The 14,707-nt window shown below is 41.8% G+C and overlaps 2 protein-coding genes across 3 annotated transcripts in view; both read right to left on the bottom strand.

The window, feature by feature from the left end:
* LOC307024606 (uncharacterized protein) overlaps window positions 1-14,707 on the bottom strand; it is a 402,876-nt gene that overhangs the window by 204,788 nt on the left and 183,381 nt on the right. The window lies entirely within an intron of this gene.
* reep3b (receptor accessory protein 3b) overlaps window positions 1-14,707 on the bottom strand; it is a 63,938-nt gene that overhangs the window by 38,616 nt on the left and 10,615 nt on the right. The gene's annotated exons all lie outside the window — the stretch shown is intronic.

Genomic DNA, 14,707 nt, shown 5'->3' with positions numbered 1-14,707 from the left:
AGTAGAAGTTTTATTGGTGGTTTATCTTCACACGGTAGGATAAACATTTAAGTACAGCTTAAAGGCTTCAGTTTGTCTGTATTGCCTGAAGTGTGTTAGCATTTTACAACTTCCGATTCCATCGTCTCAAAGTCAACTGTGTTTTGAATGTGTTTTAGGTTAGATGCCTGAAATATGGTCTGGAGTAAACACAATGTGAATATATTTGTGATGTTTTGTTCTACGACATAAAATACGTCAGTAAAGACCCCAACAGTTAACATCTACAGCTTTTAATAGTTAACGTATACAGCTTTTATGCGTCTTAAAAATGTCAGTTGCTAACTATTGACTAATTGAGACCACTAAACTTTATCATGCCATAACATCATTAGCCTACTTTATCTTAGCGGTGGTGATAAGCAGCAATGCGATTTTGATGTAGTTATTTGATAGGTTTAGCCAAGGTTAGCTTTTTACTGCCGATTGCATTTGCGCATCAAACACTGTGTCAAAACGTGGAGAAAAAAGCTGAAGAACAAAACGTGTACATTTCATGCACATTTGTTTGCCACAGAGCTTCTTTTTTTTGTTGCTATAATCCAAAATCCCCAAAAAGTTGAGGGAGCCCTTGCTTACTTCCATGTCAGCTCGGAATAAAACGTCATCACTGCACCATTCTATTGTCTGGTTTCCAGAGTCACAATCGTTTCTCCAAACACAGAATATAACACTCAACCCAAAATAGTGGTATACCATATAATCCAAAGTGTGCGGAGGCTTACATGCGGAATTGTGATTTTCCAGTTAAAAGCCATCATCTGTTTCTGCAGAACAATCTGGGGACTTATTTTCATCCTGCTATGACCAGGGTTATAGACACCGGGTGTTGGGTCCTGACCTTTATATATACAGTCTATGGTCCTGACCCACAGTTTGAAAACCACTGGAACACAAGACAATGACTCAATGTTTCCCCTGTATGTGGGGTTTGGTCCCATGTGTGCACAACACCACCTCGCACCACACACACACACACACACACACACACACACACACACACACACACACACACACACACACACACACACACACACACACACACACACACACACACACACACACACACACACACACACACACACACACACACACACACACACACACACACACACACACACACACACACACACACACACACACACACACACACACACCATTTTTTTCATGCCGTCATACCTTGCTGACATCATACCGTGGTATACGGTATATGACGGTATCAGTCCCAATTTAAGGGGTAATTTCTCCCCCAAACATTTTTTTTACTCACTATATCAACAGCCAGCCCCACCAAAAATATTTTCCACCAGCCGCCACTGACGGTATGACTTGGGTCGACTTGAGTGAGGTGGCGTTCGGCGGCAAATAGATGTTTCGAACGGAAATTATATGTTCGGTGTAAAATGCAGCCGAGCCGGTAGACGCTCGCAAAGTGCCGCGACGTGCGCGCAAGTGCAAAACAAGGGCTGCATACATGACACATTGTGCAAATGGCACATTTTGAGATCGGATACAGGAAGCGTTTGTAGATGTCCGACGTTGTTTCCATAGGGAGCCAAGTTAACAATATATCATCATACATAAACATTTTCCGGGAGTAAATACTTGACTTATGTAAACTGTGTTCGTTATTCTCCCGTCCAGGAGAGAAGCTTTAAAAGGAGACTAAATGGAGTCTCTGTGAAAGTTCAATTGGGTACTTTAATTAAAAAAGGCGCGGGTTGGTCACAAGCATGATATTGTTCAGTCAGACAAACAGCTGTGATCCGCTCCTCGTTAGGGAAGCCAAGAGTTGGATCTCTCCTCCGGTGCTGTTATATATCCTCTGCTGGCTCCTCCCCGCCTGCCGGCTCGCCTCGTCTCCAATTTCCGTTGTTGCATTTAAACAGAGGATTGGCTCCTTTAACATCCAATATATGCTCAACACGCCTTTTCTCCTCATATTCTCTTTCATCACTTTTCATTTAACACATTCTAAACGCTGTAATCAATACTCTAAAAAATACTTCTCGGCTCGTTTGGTTTCCGGTCATTCCGGATGTTGTCACATGCTACTCTCGTCTGTAAACAATAATGTATTCAAATAAACTGTAGGCCTACCTTCATTTAATATTCAGCATGGTAGTATCTCGACATCTATAGTTGTAGTGTTAAATCAGTAGGTTTCGGTTTGCACCACTCCATATCATTTCGCTACTAAATTCACCTCTTTAGGAAATCGTATATTAGTCACATGCTACATGCGTAGATGAAGGATTTTCAGAATAAAAGCTTAACTGCTTGTGCACAAGAATTTCTGGTTTTTCAGTATAAAAGAGCATTAAAACTGACGGCATGTTTAAACTACATTTCCCCATTAAAACATTGATTTTAATTTCTAACACTTATTGAATAAAGTTTGCTATATTCACTAACTAGTTTGGCAATATTATTCCGTGCATGTGTTAAAAACCTTATTTCCATTTGATTCATTGGATTACTCGCGTGAATGTTTAGCACGTAAATGCTTTCGTTTTTAAAACCGTCCGACCTCGACTACAAAACCATCAACCAGTTGCATAGGATTAAAAAATGTCAACACTCACTCACCCCGTCTTAAACATTCCCAAAGAAGTGCCTCCGTCTCTCGTTGTGCTGGATGAAGTCACTGGCAACGAGTAAACCCAAAATAGTCCCAAACAGGCGCAGAGGCATTTTTCTTTTTTACTAGTTGTCCGAGTTCGGGGCCGGCAAATGCTGCCGCCATCTTGCTCAGCTCAGCTCTGTGCTGAGCTCTGAGAGCGGGAAAGACGGACTGCCCTCTGCTGGCGCGTGCTGTGCATTACAACCAATGTCGTCCCTGTCAAAACTCCGTGTCAGTATAATAGAATGAAACGCATCTATGATTTGGCGCACAGTCTGTGACGTCACGGTATTGAAAATCATACCGACGGTATTTCGAAATACCCTGGTATACCGTCATACCGCCCAAGCCACACACACACACACACACACACACACACACACACACACACACACACACACACACACACACACACACACACACACACACACACACACACACACACACACACACACACACACACACACACACACACACACACACACACACACACACACACACACACACACACACACACACACACACACACACACACACACACACACACACCTGTTCTCAAAGGATGAGTGGTACTGACCAGGACTAAGGTGAGCTTGATGTGAACAATTTCAGGGGGCTTAGTGCCCATTCAAAGCAAGGGATTCAGTTTTGGTTAACCCATCATATTAAATACCTGACAAATTGATAACAATCTTCACATTGATGCAACCATCCTATAAAGTCTAACATTGCCATAAAGCCTCTTGTGATTTAGAACAAGGGTTCCCAAAGCGGGGGTCGCGAGATGATTACAAAATAAAAATGGAAAAAAAAAGAAAAAAAAAAATTGATTCATTTTTTTTTATAATTAAAAAATATATATATATTATTAATAATAACGTTTCCATAGACATTTTCAGGGGCGGACTAGCCATCTGTATAATTTCCCCGCAACGAGACTCCTCCTTTGACAATCCACTAGCGCAGTGTTTATTGAGACAATAATGACACTCCCCCGAGAGTGCGGAAAAAATAATTCACTAGCACCCCCCCGCGTTGACAGGGGGTCGCCAGTCTCTGGCACTGTTATTTTGGGGGTCACGGGCTGAAAAGTTTGGGAACCCCTGATTTAGAACACTGCTTGTAACACAACAAGAAACTAGAGGAAAAGATGCCACGGTGTAGAGAGTATTACAACATCTGTGATGGTTGACAGATGTACATCCACAGTAAAAGTGTACTGCACTTCAGAAAAATGATGATTATAGTGTCCCCATGTTACAGTGTCTCTATAAATAACTGTTTTTCAAGACAAAAAACTGATGCCAAGCCTTACATGTATTAAAACATTGTAACTAGTAGGGATGCACCGAATATTCGGCCGCCGAAAATTATCGGCCGAAAATGGTTAAAAAGGCCCTTTCGGCCGAAAGGGTTTTAGCACCGAAAAAATATCACCGAACGTCAGGGAACAGGGTTACGTTGGCAAGCTAACGTGTTGTTGTGATGACGTAATCAAAATGCGGCGACAAGCACGGCGCGCGACCATGCTCGCGGCTGGCTCACAGCCAACGTTTGGAGATATTTAAAAATATCAGAGAAAGAGGCGCGGATTGCGATTTGTAAAACGTGTTCAGCTGACATTTCTCGAGGGGGTGTAACTGCAAAGACTTTCACCACTTCGGGATTACTCCACCACTTGAAATCAAAACACCCGGACAAATATGCGGAGTAAGATCAAATCACAAGCACTGACAGCGAGAGACTGTTCAGCGCTGCCTCTCATGTGCTTGATGAGAAGAGGAACAGACTTATGGCTGATAAATCAGAGAAGCTACTGTTCATTAAAAAGAACCTCCCACTTTTCCTTAATAAGTAGACAAGGCTGGCTTATCATAAGCTTATCTAGTTCTACATGTCTACTCTATACCCACTTTCCTGAACAATTTTCATTGTGAGTTATAATTCAGCATCTCAGGTTATCATTAGGGGGAAATGACAGCAGCACAGTGTTCAATATATTGTACTTTCGTTATCTAAATGATACAATGTTGTTTACATTGCTCATGAGGACAGACCACCTTATTTGCAGATTCTTGAAATTGTAATTTAATTTGTAATTGATTGTGGATTTTGTATCCAGTTTTCACTTTATGTATCTTTATACAATGTTTACTACTTTGTTTATGAGGACGGACAGCCTTATTTACAGATTCTTGAAATTGAATTGTAATTTCATTTGTAAATAGTGTGGATTTATCCAGTTTGCACATTTGTATGCATGCACTTATAGGTGCATTTGTTGTTGTTGAAGGCCTGGCTGTTACAGTCTTTATTTACACTATTTTGTTGTAGGCCTACTGGCCTAGATGTTTATGGAGTTTTAAAGCACCTTGGCTTTGTTCTGAATGCACTTTGTTGTAGTTATCCTACAGAGAAAAGAAAATGCACTTGACTTGGAATTAGTGTACTGTATGCATTCAAAAGTGCTGAATAAATGTTTTATGGACCCATAATAGTGATTATTATTTAAGTTAAGTTTTTCCATAATCAGGTAGCTGAACAACATTGGTAAAAAATGTATACATTATATATATATATATATATATATATATATATATATATATATATATATATATATTTCTATTAATCATTTTCGGCCTTTCGGCATTCGGTTTTCGGCCAACTGTTTCCTATTTTCGGTATCGGTTTCGGCCAAGAATTTCCCATTCGGTGCACCCCTAGTAACTAGTAATACCAATGCCATGTTGAATAAAATCAAGTGAAAGAAAAACAAGTAAGAGGACTAGATAATACAAAGGAGGCGTGATCTTACTGACGGGGATCATGCTGGCCACCTTGCCTGGCAGACTGGAGCTGGTGAATTTAAACCGACCCAGAACTGAAACTGACATCAGGAGAGGAGGGAGGGGCAGAAGAGAGAAACACTTCCTGCTAGTGCAACAGGTCCAACACAATAAAGCCTTGTTCCCACCACACATTCAATGAATACTGAGGTCTTACGGTGAGGAATAACGCATGCTTTTTGTGTTTCATTTTGCCCACTTCTTTCCAACTCCACGACCTCAGATCGATACTTGTACTTTGGTCTGCAGCCCCAAACGACCCTTATTCAAGTGACATGACATCAGTTTTCACACAGCTGCCCCTGAACAGGAACGCTGCCTTTATGTGATAAGAGTTTTGCTCTTTGGTCACCACGAGGTTGGGCACAGGGCCTCTTGATAAAAACAGCTAGTTAGTTTTGTTTCTATGGTTCCCTCCCATGGTAGCCTGTGCAGCTTCATACAGCATTGGTTGCCCGCCAAAAGGTAAACTGTAATTTAGGTCAAAGTTGAATATGTTCTTCTTTTTTTTAATGCCTTTTCACTGTTCTGGGGCAGTTTCTCTTTCCTTTTAAACGTCTCTGAAAGTGTTGGTTGTTTCAGTGCCGTTACCTGAGTGGCCGCTTTGTACTCGTCGTGTTCTTGGCAGACCTGTCACGATAATTAATTGTGTTGGACGATACATTTTCCTGGAAATTATTGCGATAAACGATAATATTGTCGGCACTGTTGTAAGACCATTTTAGACCACTGACATAATGATAATATATAATAATAGTTCAAGAACATACTTTCAAACATAACTTTATATTGAACTTTCAACATTGCAAATGAAATAATATTAAAATATATAAATGATATATAATAAATAAAACAAATTAATTAAATGATAATAAATTAATTAAATCACACAACCAAAACAATAAATTAAATAGACTCAGGCTGGAAAACAGATCTCTCTCTCTCTCTCTCTCTCTCTCAATAAATAAATAAATAAACACACATTGTCTCACAAGCAAATGCATCTTTGATTGTAAACTGTCGGGAAGGTGGGGGCTCTCCATCTCCAGCTGCCGTGTTTGCTCCCAGCTGGGAAAACGGAATGGGGTGGTTGTGTTTTAGGTGTAGTTTAAAATGCGTGGCATTGCCTGCTTTTGTCGCTACCATTTTTAAACAAATGCGCAGTGGCGTTTTTATATGTAAAAAAGTGGTGTGGCACAAACAACATAGTCTATATATAAGCTTCTGCAGTGAGGTTCATGGCTGGTGAGGCACTGGCACTGACTCTTCAGGTTTACAAATATTATATTCGGACCTAAATCAAAATATAATATTATTTTCAAAAGCTTTTTTTGTCTGATGCTTCGATTAATTTTAATGCCCAAAAAAAGTAATTTTATCATTAAAATATTTAATTGTTCTCTCTTAGTAAGATCCCATTTTCAATAAAATTGCGGTCTTACCTTGACTTGAAGATGAAGTCCATTTGCCTATCCTTCTGGACAAACATCTCTATTACTTTTTTGTAAAAGTCCTCCTTATCTTCTTGTAGTTTCAAAAGTCTATCATAAATCTAATCGATAGATTTATGATTCGAAAATTATAAAAGTAGGGTAGACATGTGGATATTATCCGGCTGAACAAAACGTGCATTTATCTAACCGGTACAATCATGTCCCACCTGCCCCTAATGACCAGTCGCCACTGCAAATGTGACACACCGCCCGGCTCATTCAAGTCCGTATTCGCCTCGTTGATTTGGCTTGAATCCAAAATACTGCCACACCGGAAAATCGAGATGTGTAATTAGGTTTTGTAACCAATTCCATTTCACTTTAAATTCCCCGCGAGGAAGTCACATGTTGTCTCCCGCTTGTCGCTATATCATTAATTTGGCTGCTGCAAGTGCACGCAGCTGACCTGGCTGTGTGTCAGCCCCGCCCCTCACAGCGCGCCTGGCAGCCACAGCGCTCCTAGCAAAAATGCTGGTCACATCCATAGACTGTATATGTCACATCCTTATGTAAACGGCAATTTATCGAGCTCAGAAAAGTTATCGAGTCCATTTTTATTTATCGTACGATAATTCAAAATTACCGATTATCGCGACAGGCCTAGTTCTTGGTGGTGTTTGTTTCTCAGGTGGCGTATTATATTGGTCGTGTTGAACGTAGCTCTGTTCTTTCCACCACGCGGAAACTCCGCCTTGCAAACATTGCATCTGGCTGTTACACTGCCTTCGCTTTCAATTTTAAAATACTTCCAAACTCCTGACATATTCTCTGTCCCGACTCCGTCACCAGCTGAATGTAGCCTCTCGTTAGCTTACTGCTACTATTATGGCGAATTCAAACTACAGCGCGGAGCTCGCTTTAAGCGTGCCGAGCCGTGCAGGGCCTGTTTTTGGTTGCGCTTACACTTGGCCTAGTTCCGGCCCGGGGCTACTTTTTCACCTTTTTTCTGGCCCTACTAAATCGTGGTTCTATCGAGGCCAACAAACAGGGCTGAGTCAGGCTGAGTTTGCTAAACTAGAGAGAGAATCGCTGTCAAGGGGGCTACAACTACAACAAGATGAACATATTTTACCGTGATTTAATTCTAATACACGTTTCAAAATGATGCCGAAGTAACAACATACTGATACCGGTTAGTAAAAACCATGAATTAATGCTTTGATAAGTCTGCAGACACACGGCAGGCGAAAAACCTTTTAAAATGCTTGTTTTCTAAATGGAGCTTGGCTAAGCTAACGTTATATATGCTCCGACCGTCCACACTCACAACAACGGCCTATACAGACATAAATAAACCAGTGACTGTATTCGCCATGACACAGACAGTCTGTGGTTTGTACTTGTTTAACTTTTGTCTAGTTTCTGAACTGATATGAAGAGCTGTGAGCTCTGAGTGCTAAGAGCTAACGGCTGTGTTGTTTTTCTGGGGCGCTCATTGAAGATGACGTCACGGCTCCGCCTACACTGCGTTACTATAGATACTACCCCAGTTCCTAAACTGTAATGTGAGCGCAGCATTAAAGTGAGCCGGGCCTAATAAGGCCTAACCAAACCGAGCGAGGCCGAGCGAGGCCTGCAGTGTAAATGCGCCATTAGACACTGCGCCATGCCCACTCTGTTGCCAGATTTGAGAGAAATAAGCAACCAGGTCTTGGTTGCTTATTGCTTAAATCTGGAAACAGAGTGCCCAAAAGAAGCAACACATACATGATGTTGTGTAATTATAAACCAAAACTAAGGCCTCAGGATGACTTTAACACGTGAACATGGTCATTTTTGTTTTGTAACATTAAATAAAATAATTAAAATAATTAATTTTCAAAAAATCCCCGATCCCCAATCTTTTTCTCCCGGTTTTGATCTTTTGACAAATCACGTGATCGGCTCCGATCCCCGATCACGTGATCGGAACATCTCTAAAAATATGTATTTTTATATCAAATGCAGGCCAAAGAGGAGCTGTGCCAGTCCCACTGCCATGGATCAGTATCTTCAAAGGAAAAGGCCTGTATCTCTCCAACAAGCCACTGCGCTAACAAACTCAATCCTGACCATGCTGGTCAAGGATATGAGACCAATGTCGATGGTTGATGGTGAAGGGTTTCGTGAAATGATCAGGCAGTTTAACCCTGAATACATCCTTCCATCCAGAACCCACTTTACTCACCTGATGGAAAATAAATATGAAGCAACCTTACTGAAGGTAGGTACAAGTGTTTAACTCACACAGAAATATTAAACAACCTTTCTGAAGGTACAAGTGTTTATCACTCACTCACTTTCTCACTCCCACAGGCACGCATAGACCCATAGAATATAATTTGCATTTGTATTTATTAATTGAAAAGTAGAATACATGAATAAGAAATAAAATCACTGATACATAATTGTATTTAAATTAAAGTATAAAGTGTCCCAAACATCTTAAACTGATTCTATTAGATGTTTAATGTATGACTGTATGCACTTACATTTTTTAACTAAGATCACATCTGGTGTCTTTTAAGGTAAAGGAGACCATTAAGGAAGTCAAAAGCGCCCTCACACTGACAGCTGATGTCTGGACTAGTCGTGCAACAGAGGCATACCTTGGCGTGTCCTGCCATTTCATCAGTGAAGATTGGGAAATGAAGATGTTGAATCTTGCCACCATGCCTCTTGAGGAGAGGCATTCTGGTGTGAACATCATGACATGGCTGGAGGAGGTGATAGCTAAATATGACATCTTGCCTACCAAAATAAAAGCAGTAGTTCACGACAATGGGTCCAATATTGTGGCAGCAATGCGAATGCTGGAGGAAAAACACGGCTGGGCCTCTGTGCGCTGCAGTGGGCACACACTCCAGCTCATAGTTAACAATTCCCTCAAAGAGCCCAGCATCAGCAGAGCTGTAGGGGCTGCAAAACACTTGGTTGAACACTTCAGGAGAAGCGAGCTGGCAAATACAAAACTGATGGTGAAACAGCAACAAATGAACACACCACAGCATAAACTGATCAAAAACAGCAAACAGCACTTTGACTTGAAGCCAGATCAATGGGTGCTGCTTGAAGAGCAGACACAAGGGTTGCAGCATTTTCAATGTGCTACCGTTTAGCTAAGTGGACAGGAGTATGCAACCGCTTCATGTCTTCCACAGCTGGTCAAAGGGCTGCAACGCTCCACACAGCAAACCCGTTTTGAGACGGGCGCAGGAAAAGCATTTTTGGCAAGTGCAGAAAAAGGGATAAACGAAAGATGGGGGTGTCTGAACACCATCTCAGCAGAGAAAGAAAACCCGATTGTTCTTTCAGCTTCCCTTGACCCAAGATTCAGAAAGCTGAAGTTTATGGGAGCTGAAGATGGCACACGGGTGCAAGGGTCAATTGAAGTCCAAGCAATCAAAGAGGTAAGGGGGTCTGAGATACAAGGCTGTGAGCAAGTTCAACAGCAGAGGGTCAGTGTTCCAGGCAGAGGGGACAAATCAGCACTGGATAACCTCCTTCAGTCTGACACAAACAGTCTGAGTGAAGAAGAGGATGAATCTCACGAGGATCAAAAGCTCCAAATGGCAAGGAGCGAAGTTCAGACGTACTTCGCAGAGCCAGCCATTCACAAAAAAGATGACCCTCTGAGATGGTGGAGGGAAAATAAGGGGCGTTTCCCTGTATTGTCAAAGCTTGCAAGATCTTTCCTTTGCATTCCTGCAACATCAACCCCGTCTGAGCAAATTTTCTCTGTAGCGGGGAATATCTGCTCTCAGAAGAGAGCAAGCCTCTCCCGAGATCATGTGGAGATGCTGACTTTCCTCCATTTCAACCCAGAATAATCTAGCCTAGATGGAAGAGTGTTTATACCTTTTAAGTTGAAATGGTTTTTTTATTTGATTAAGGGAAACTACTGTAGTTTTTATTTTATATATTGCTGCTGTCCTTGGTTTAAAAATCTTTACGGACAGATTTTTTATTTATCTTTTATATATTTCAGCAGAAAGTTTAATAAATATGCATTTTTTAATCAAGTATTTGTCTATTTTGTCTTCATTGTTAGTTTCCACATGCTTAAAAGAACCTCAAACCTACATTTAAAAGTTGATGGCTAAATAAGAGAATTTGAGAAATTGCGCAAGTAATAGTCCGATTAGTCGTTTCATTAATCGATAGATTAATCGATTATCAAATTAGTCGTTTGTTGCAGCCCTACAGGAGATGCGAGCGGAGGAGTCGAGGAGGGGAACGGAGGAGAGAGGAGGGGAAACAGCAGGCGTTTAGAGAAATGAGAACTCCTCTCCTCTGAGCGGTCATTTTAAAGAGACGTCCATTAATGATGACAGGAGGCACAGCAGCCTTCTGTCTGATGGATAGATGTGTTCATGATGACTTATATATTTACTTTGAATTCATTGACAGTGCGGTATAATGAGAAAATAACAGGCTACAGATGCAGACACACACACATACATTATATTTATATAAATATATACAATTTCAGAATCAAACAAGTATGAGAGCACTCACATATAGTGGGGCAAAAAAGTATTTAGTCAGCCACCAATTGTGCAAGTTCTCCCACTTAAAAAGAGGAGAAAGGCCTGTAATTTTCATCCTAGGTATACCTCAACTATGAGAGACAAAATGAGAAAAAAAAAAAAATCCAGAAAATCACATTGTCTGATTTTTAAAGAATTTATTTGCAAATGATGGTGGAAAATAAGTATTTGGTCACCTACAAACAAACAAGATTTCTGGCTCTCACAGACCTGTAACTTCTTCTTTAAGAGCCTCCTCTGTCCTCCACTCGTTAACTGTATTAATGGCACCTGTTTGAAGTTGTTATCAGTATAAAAGACACCTGTCCACAACCTCAAACAATCACACTCCAAACTCCACTATGGCCAAGACCAAAGAGCTGCCAAAGGACACCAGAAACAAAATTGTAGACCTACACCAGGCTGGGAAGACTGAATCTGCAATAGGTAAGCAGCTTGGTGTGAAGAAATCAACTGTGGGAGCAATTATTAGAAAATGGAAGACATACAAGACCACTGATAATCTCCCTCGATCTGGGGCTCCACGCAAGATCTCACCCCGTGGGGTCAAAATGATCACAAGAACGGTGAGCAAAAATCCCAGAACCACACGGGGGGACCTAGTCAATGACCTGCAGAGAGCTGGGACCAAAGTAACAAAGGCTACCATCAGTAACACACTACGCCGCCAGGGACTCAAATCCTGCAGTGCCAGACGTGTCCCCCTGCTTAAGCCAGTACATGTCCAGGCCCGTCTGAAGTTTGCTAGAGAGCATTTAGATGATCCAGAAGAGGATTGGGAGAATGTCATATGGTCAGATGAAACCAAAATATAACTTTTTGGTAAAAACTCAACTAGACGTGTTTGGAGGAGAAAGAATGCTTAGTTGCATCCAAAAAACACCATACCTACTGTGAAACAGGGGGGAGGAAACATCATGCTTTGGGGCTGTTTTTCTGCAAAGGGACCAGGACGACTGATCCGTTTAAAGGAAAGAATGGATGGGGCCATGTATCGTGAGATTTTGAGTGACAACCTCCTTCCATCAGCAAGGGCATTGAAGATGAAACGTGGCTGGGTCTTTCAGCATGACAATGATCCCAAACACACCGCCCGGGCAACGAAGGAGTGGCTTCGTAAGAATCATTTCAAGGTCCTGGAGTGGCCTAGCCGGTCTCCAGATCTCAACCCCATAGAAAATCTTTGGAGGGAGTTGAAAGTCCGTGTTGCCCAGCGACAGCCCCAAAACATCACTGCTCTAGAGGAGATCTGCGTGGAGGAATTGGCCAAAATACCAGCAACAGTGTGTGAAAACCTTGTGAAGACTTACAGAAAACGTTTGACCTCTGTCATTGCCAACAAAGGGTATATAACAAAGTATTGAGATTAACTTTTGTTATTGACCAAATAGTTATTTTCCACAATCATTTGCAAATAAATTCTTTAAAAATCAGACAATGTGATTTTCTGGATTTTGTTTTTCTCATTTTGTCTCTCATAGTTGAGGTATACGTAGGATGAAAATTACAGGCCTCTCATCTTTTTAAGTGGGAGAACTTGCAAAATTGGTGGCTGACTAAATACTTTTTTGCCCCACTGTAATAACGTAACACTATCAGAGACTAGATATATCCCCCCCTCTCTCTCTGGTCGCTACAATGAGAAAATGAAATTACGGGCCAAAAGTTGTATTTACAAGTATTACAAGTAAGCAGAGGACACCAAACCAACTGAGACCTGTCTATCCGCTGCATCTACACACTGTACCACACACACCTACACACTACCACACACACACACACTGTACCACACAGACACACCTACAGACTGTACCACACACACCTACAGTTCCTCAAGCATAATCAGGCTACAGCCGTTGTGTATTTTATTATGTGAAGCACTAAATGGGGACGCATGCAGAGCTGTCATTGGCTGAGATAAGTCCGGCCGTGCGTCACGACTCTTTGAAATATCTCTGTTGCCAGAAATGCATCCGTGGAGGAGCCGTGGAGGATGCATCAGTGTATCCTCGATCATAGCTCCTCCAGAGAGCCTCCTCAACGCTTGATCCTCGGTGTGCATTTAGAGAAACGAGATGTCCTTCAACATGGCGCGCTGAAATTCATTTCCGGGTCACTACCGGGGGACCGAGGAGTCGAGGAGGGGAAATCTTTGAAATGAGACACGGCCCATGTGGGTGTGACTCTGGATGTTGGTCTGTCACAACAATAATCTATGACAGGGGTGGGGAACCTCTAGCCCCCGGGCCGTATACGGCCCGCGAGACAATTTGATACGGCCCTCGAGGTAACACATGCAAAAAAGAAAAAAAAATAAGAAATCTAGACTGCAAAAGAATTAAACAAGCAAGTGCCTGTTTTTCCTGGCCAAGGTCAGGGTCCTTGAACACACCACGAGCCTAACGTGTCATCACGAGGTATATGTCTCGTCCGACAGAGGTTTAGAGCTGCCGGAGAGCACCAGAACGTCGCTCCGGGCCGGGACTTCACAAATTGCAGTACCCTTAAGGTACACATGCCACAGTTTTTTGCGTGGCTGTGTCTTTAGTTGTAAGCCCAGTGGTGATCTGTTCATCTGTCCTACTGATCATACAGTCAATAACTTGTTATTAGCATCATACTTTGTAACGCGTTACAAAGTAATAATATTACTTTTGTCGGTAACGGAGTAGTGTAACGCCCTACTTTTATAATTCAGTAATTACAGTTACTAACATTGCCCCGACAGGCGTTACTTCGTTACTTACTAAAATCAGTCATAATCACACTGACAGACAAGAGGGGTTTCTGCTGCAGGTTTATATGTACGTAATCTGCGCGACTTGCGTGTCCACATCTCCACGTGCAGTGCTGCATAAACATGGCTGAGTCAGCGATAACTTTCGAGTGGTGGAGGTATGCCCATTATTTTTGAGTTCGTCCGAAGAATAGACAGGAATGTGATGGTGAGGTGCAAACTGTGTCCAGGCCAGAAGCTGTTATCCACTGCTGTAAACACCTCGTCAAACCTCAACAAACACCTGCAAAGAACACATGCTAAGGTGAAGCTAACGCACACGTTATTTGTTGTTTGTTTATATCACGTAGGGCTGCAACTAACGATTATTTTGGTAGTCGACTAATCGGTCGATTATTTTTTCGATTAGTCGACTAATCTAACGATTATTTCTGTCACAC

Source organism: Notothenia rossii (genome assembly GCF_949606895.1).
Source record: "Notothenia rossii genome assembly, chromosome: 11".
NCBI classification, from domain to species: domain Eukaryota; kingdom Metazoa; phylum Chordata; class Actinopteri; order Perciformes; family Nototheniidae; genus Notothenia; species Notothenia rossii.
The sequence above is the reverse complement of the archived record's forward strand: the minus strand, read 5'-3'. Positions and strand labels throughout refer to the sequence as shown.